The sequence below is a fragment of the Triticum urartu genome, chromosome 5 (assembly GCF_003073215.2).
Source record: "Triticum urartu cultivar G1812 chromosome 5, Tu2.1, whole genome shotgun sequence".
NCBI classification, from domain to species: Eukaryota; Viridiplantae; Streptophyta; class Magnoliopsida; order Poales; family Poaceae; genus Triticum; species Triticum urartu.
The window spans coordinates 655,253,948-655,259,947 of NC_053026.1; the positions used below are offsets into that span (position 1 = coordinate 655,253,948).

The following is a 6,000-nucleotide window of genomic DNA, read 5'->3' on the forward strand; positions in this document are numbered from 1 at the left end:
TCGAACACCTCATATGCATAGGAGGTGAGCTAGAGCACCACAAAGCTGTTCCCTCGCTGGCCAAAAAAAACAGAGCAGTGTGGAGTGCTCTGCGGGGGGGGGCGAGGGGGGTATATATAGCCACCTCATTGGTCCCGGTTCGTGGCATGAACCGGGACTAAAGGTAAGCCTGTGGTTCTGGTTCAAGCCAACAACCTGGACCAATGATGATGGGCCAGGAGCGAGGCCCATTGATCCCGGCTCATCCCACCAATCGAGACCAAAGGAGCACGACGAATCAGGACCAATGCCCCCACGAGGCCCGGCAGGCCCTTGGCCTCACGAACCTGGACAGATGGCCCCATGGGTCTCGGTTCTGGACTGAACCGGGACTAATGGGCCACCTCGACCTGGCGGAACAAGTTGACCTGGCGGACGTGCTCGTCCAAGGCCGCATGGTCACCAGAGCCGACCACCTCTACCCTACAATACCAACCAGAGGCACTGATCTATCGATGGAGGCATTACTTCCTTTCATGACTCACGTCACATGTGTTGAAATATATTATTCATCTCTCCATCAGTTCATATTTTTGAATGAATTGATTGAAGCATGAATTCAATGACATGCATGTGCCAAACTGTTTATACAAGAGTGTACGTACAGGAGAAGATTGGGGTGGCGCTGCTGCAGATCCAGCTGAACAGGTACAAGTGCGGTGGTCTCGTGGTCGGGATATGCTCCCACCACCATACCGCCGACGGTTACTCCATGAGCATGTTCTTCACCGCGTGGGCGGCAGCGGTCCGCGAGAGTAAGGACTTCACCCATGCCAACCCAATTCCTCGACGAATAAGTAAATTTACCGGTGGCGGGATGTACCGGTGAGCTATACACCATCCATCAGCTTTCTCAAGATGCGTGTTGTTGACTTCGTATAAACTTGTAAATTGATTCTCTCTACTATACTAGTTGAATACAACTGACAAGACTGACACTGCATCTCTTTTTAGCCTTTTTATAGAGGAGAGAGAGTTAGAATGGAGACGAACGACGTATGCATGCAGTCCCTGTTCCCATACATCTCACATGCATTAATTTTCATCCTCATATTTTTCAATACTTGATATGTTTTGAACCGAATGTTCATTTTTGAAACTTTTTAAATATTTGAATATTTGGTGACAAGGCCTTCAAAACAAGATCAATCTTGGATATATTTGAACTACTTTTTATTTTACATATTTCAATTATCTTTCAAATAACTTTCATAAAACATAAGAATGTTTCGGTATTTCATAAAAAATATTTCATTTTTTGAACTAATCTCAAAAAACTAATTTGAATATTTTTGAATAAGTAATATTTCCAAACTGTTTCCCTCATTTCAAAGAATATAATTTCAGCCGTTTCAAAATAACTATTTCACAAATTTGAAAAAACACATTGCACCGATTTGAAAAACTAATTTCACTCATTACAAACTATGTCTCAAAAACTAATTCCACTTCTTATTTACAAAAAGAAATAAAAACGCATTTCACTCAGCAGAAAAATCAGTTTCGAACATTGAAAAAAGCCGTTTCACACCAAAAAGATTTATTGCACTTTCATTTCGGAAAACACATTACACTAGCTCAATTGAAAAACTATATTTCACTTGTTTCAGAAAACCGATTACAAAATACTCCCTCCGTTCGGAATTACTTGTCGCAGAAATGGATGTTCTAGATGTATTTTAGTTCTAGATACATCCATATCCGAGACAAGTAATTCCGAACGGAGGGAGTATATCTCAAAGAATATAATTCCACTCATTTCAAAGAATATTTGAAGAAAACCATTTCACTGAATTGGAGAACAATTTTTACTCATTATAAAATATATCTCAAAAAGTACTTTTACTGTTTCACTCATGTCAAAGAATATAATTCCACTCATTCCAAAATCAGTATTTCACTAGTTTGAAAAAACACATTTCACCGATTTGGAAAAGTGATTCACTCTTTACAAAGAAAATCTCTAATACTAATTTCACTTCGTATTGATGAAATATCTTGAAACGTATTTCCAAAACCTATTTCACACAATTCAAAAAGTTATGAATTGAAAAAACAATTTCACTTGCTTCATGAAACAGATTTCGCTCATTTATAAAAATACAATTTCACTTATTTCAAAACAATGGTTTCACTGAATTAAAAAAGACGTATTTCACTCATTTCAGAAACCTGATTTTAGTCATTTCAAAAACAAAATCACTAGTGTCGCATCTCTGAAATAACATGTTCACTTTGAAATATGTTTCATATGCATGATTGTTTTTCTTCAGAAAACGGTTTCAATCATTTCAATACTGATTACAATTATTTCGAATAAGTAAATTTGAAATGAATGAAATTGAAAATTTGATATGATTGAAATACCAAAAATTAAATTAGTTTAAATATATTCAAGATTGGTCGTGTTCTAAAGATCATGCGTTCAGGAATTTGAATATATAAAAAATTTCAGTGATAGATCATTACTGTTGAAGATATTGTGCACCTAAAATTTTAAACAAAGGGAAAATGTACGGATATGTTGAAGAGAGATGCTGCATGCATGCATGTGTACTATCTCTGTAAAAAGGTACTGCACTCTCCTGACATTGAATTGACTAAAATCAGAAATACAAGAGGTGCTATCCACCAAATACTTTCATATATACATGCATATGGTCCCATAACTTTACATATGTCAGTACACCATTGGTTGCAAGACCACCGGTAGCTCCCGGCTCCGGTAAAAATGACTTTGCGCATTCCTCGACCGCACGAAAACCGTCGTGCCGAGGAGCACGCCGATGCCGGTGTTCGACCATGGTCACTGGAGTTCACGCATGGGGACGGCGCCGCAACATACACCGTCGTTCCCATGGACAGGATAAAAAACATCACGGTGCACTTCACGGCGGAGTTCCTCGCCGATCTCAAAGCTCGTGTGGGCGCCCGCTGCAGCACCTTCCAGTGCCCGCTTGCGCACGTCTGGAAGAAGATAACCGCGGCGCGGGGCCTCAAACCGGAGGAGTTCACCAAGGTGAGGGTGGCCGTGAACTGCAGGGGCAGGGCCGACCCTCCCGTGCCGATGAACTTCTTCGGGAACATGGTTTTGTGGGCGTTCCCGAGGCTTCAGGTCCAGGATCTCTTAAGCTCGAGCTACGGCAGCGTGGTTGACACCATCCGCGAGGCCGTAGCACGCATCGACGGGGAGTACGTGCAGTCCTTCGTGGACTTTGACGGAATGACTGACGTGAATGGTGTGGAGCTTATTGCCACGGCGGCCCCTCCCAGCTCGATGTTCTGCCCGGACACAGAGGTGGACAGCTGGCTGGGGTTCAACTTCCATCAACTTGACTTTGGCACGGGGGCGCCTGCTGCTCTGCTGCCGCCGGACTTGCCCGTCGAGGGGCTCATGTTATTTGTGCCGTCACACAAGGCGAAAGGTGGCGTCGACATCTTCATGGCCGTCACAGACGAACACCTAACCGGGTTTAAGCATATCTGCTACTCCTTGAATTGATTGACCTAGCCCAGGCATGTTCTCTCGAAACAGGAATCTCGCCTCGCTTTATAAATAAAGTACGGATCAAATTACACCGTGGAACGATACAAAATGGTTTAAAATGCCTCTTACAAAGCAGATCATAGGATAACCGGATCGGTTAGATAATGAGCTAGTATGGCTCGGCTCGTTAATGTAACAAGCTGAAATCAAAGCTTGACTAGATTTCGTGGACCTCGCGAGCCGGCTCATTATACATATGGACAACAAATTATTGGGATGCAAAAAAGATTTCTAGAGCATGTAATATATACAGTACATATTAAGCATGTACTATAATGTACACACGCAGTTGTAATTTGCACATATCACAGGAAAATGTCTCGAACCAGGCAGAGGCGGAGAGGGGAATGAACAGTGTTGCTGACGCTACTCCCTAGAACCAGTAGCAAGGGACATGTGGTTAGCAAACTCAAAATTCACATAGAACCAGCAGCGCGTCAGCCATAAAGGGCGACCTTCCTTGGATGTTCGAGTAGGCGCTTGGGCCAGATTGTGAGATGGCTGATTTTGAACAAACTTAATGTGTTAAACGAGACTTGTTACATCGGCTTGTTTAACTAGTTTTGTAAACAATTTTAAATTAAATTTTGGCTCGACTAGTTAGTCACCGAGTCGATTTGAGCGCAATCACAAGTTGCTCATTTAGCTCGGGGGGTTTGGAGTTTTAGTTCTTATTCCAGCCGGAGGTGCTAAAATATGAAACGTTCTCAAATGGCGGGCACTGTATGGCCCTAGAATATATATTTTTGGACGCGAGTAGGGAGCAAGCGTGTGCTCCCTAGCGTCCCGTGGCACACTTTCCTTTTTAGGAAAAAACATGTCCACCCTTCTTCCCCCCCCCCCCCCCCCCCAAAACAAAAGGAAACTCTCCTGGTCCCCTCCCCCGATCGTGCGCAAGGGGGGAAACACGTGAGCTCCCCCTCCCCCCACACGCAAAAAACCATTGTTGAGGAAATCGTTAACTGGTAACTGCTCGGTTGGCTGGCGAGTAGGGGATTAATAGGCTAATCGGCCATTTAATCAATTAATCGGATGAATTATTAGTTTATCGGCTACTCGATGACCCTATGAGTAGGGATTAATCGGCAAGTTAACTGGTTAATCGGATGAATTCTTGAACAGGGCAAAAAACAGAAAGCTCCACCCACGCTCCATGTTGCCCTCTTCCTCACGAAACACACACCTTCCTTCTTTCACCAGCCCCCCCCCCCCCCCCCCCCCCGCCGCCGCCCATCTTTTTCCTCCCATATCTCATTCCTAATGAGATGAGAGCTACACCCTTGCAACTGACGGCCATTGTTGTGCACTGCAAAAGAACAACATGAAAAAATAACAAAAGAATCACATCAGTTCGCCCATGCAGGTACCGCATGCACATACTGTCTCCACCCCCTCCTCCCCTGCAAATTACTAAGCAGCTATAGCAGTTTCTTAAGCAAATCAAGTATTGACAAAAAGCAAGTCCTGGCAGTACATAAAACTATTTCGTTTCCCTTTCTCCAACAACTGGCTGTTGTACATCCAAATAAACCCCTTGATGCTTTTCTTAGGCTGCTTTTTGTACTAGGAATGTGTTTAGAAAACAAAAATAGGGCAGCCAAGTTATAGGTTCTATTTAAGAAAAATCAATGTTGGCAGTAAGCAACTTGTGTGTGTTCGAGCGTGATAGAACTTGATATGTAAGGGGAAAAGTGTGAGCAACTATAACAACTTTTTAAGCAAATCAAATATTGACACTAAGCAAGTCCTGTCAGTACATGAAAATTGTTTCTGTTTTCTTTTGTCCAACTATTGACTGTTGTACATCCAGAGAAACCCCTTAATGTTTTTCTTAGGTTCCTTTTTATACTAGAAGTGTGTTGAGAAAATAAAAAAGAGCAGCATCTTATAAGGTTTATTTAAGCAAAATCAGTGTTGCCAGTAAGCAACTCATGTGTGCTCGCGCGTGCTAGAACTTGATGTGAAGGGGGCAAAAGTCTGAGCAACCATTGAGCCGCTTTTAAGCGAAATTAAAATGGGTGGGAGAAAGCAAAATCACAAAATCCTACCATTTTTAGTTTGCTGTTGTACAAAAAGGGTTGGGCCTAAAAAAGGGCAGCAACTTCTATCGGCTTGCTTAAGCAAATCCAGTACTTTTATTATGCAATTTGTGATATGTTGTCATTAACTAACCTACTGTGCTCTTTATAGTATTCAATTTTACTGTAATCACTAAAAAACAATTGTAGGCAAGTACTGAAGTTTCTTTAGGCAAGTCCAAATGCAAAATCGGATAATCAAGAACACTTGATTCTCCTAGATAGTAAGGAACTAAGCTCCGGAACAGGATGGTGTGTGTGATGTAAATCACACATTCAGAAACATGAAAAGTCACAGGGTTGATCTAAAAACAACAGGCAAGTCACATACTTAAC

General features: G+C 42.4%; 1 pseudogene; it reads left to right on the forward strand.

The window, feature by feature from the left end:
* The window catches only part of LOC125506533, a 28,297-nt pseudogene extending 24,756 nt beyond the window's left edge, over positions 1 to 3,541 (forward strand).
* The last annotated feature ends 2,459 nt before the right edge of the window (positions 3,542 to 6,000 follow it).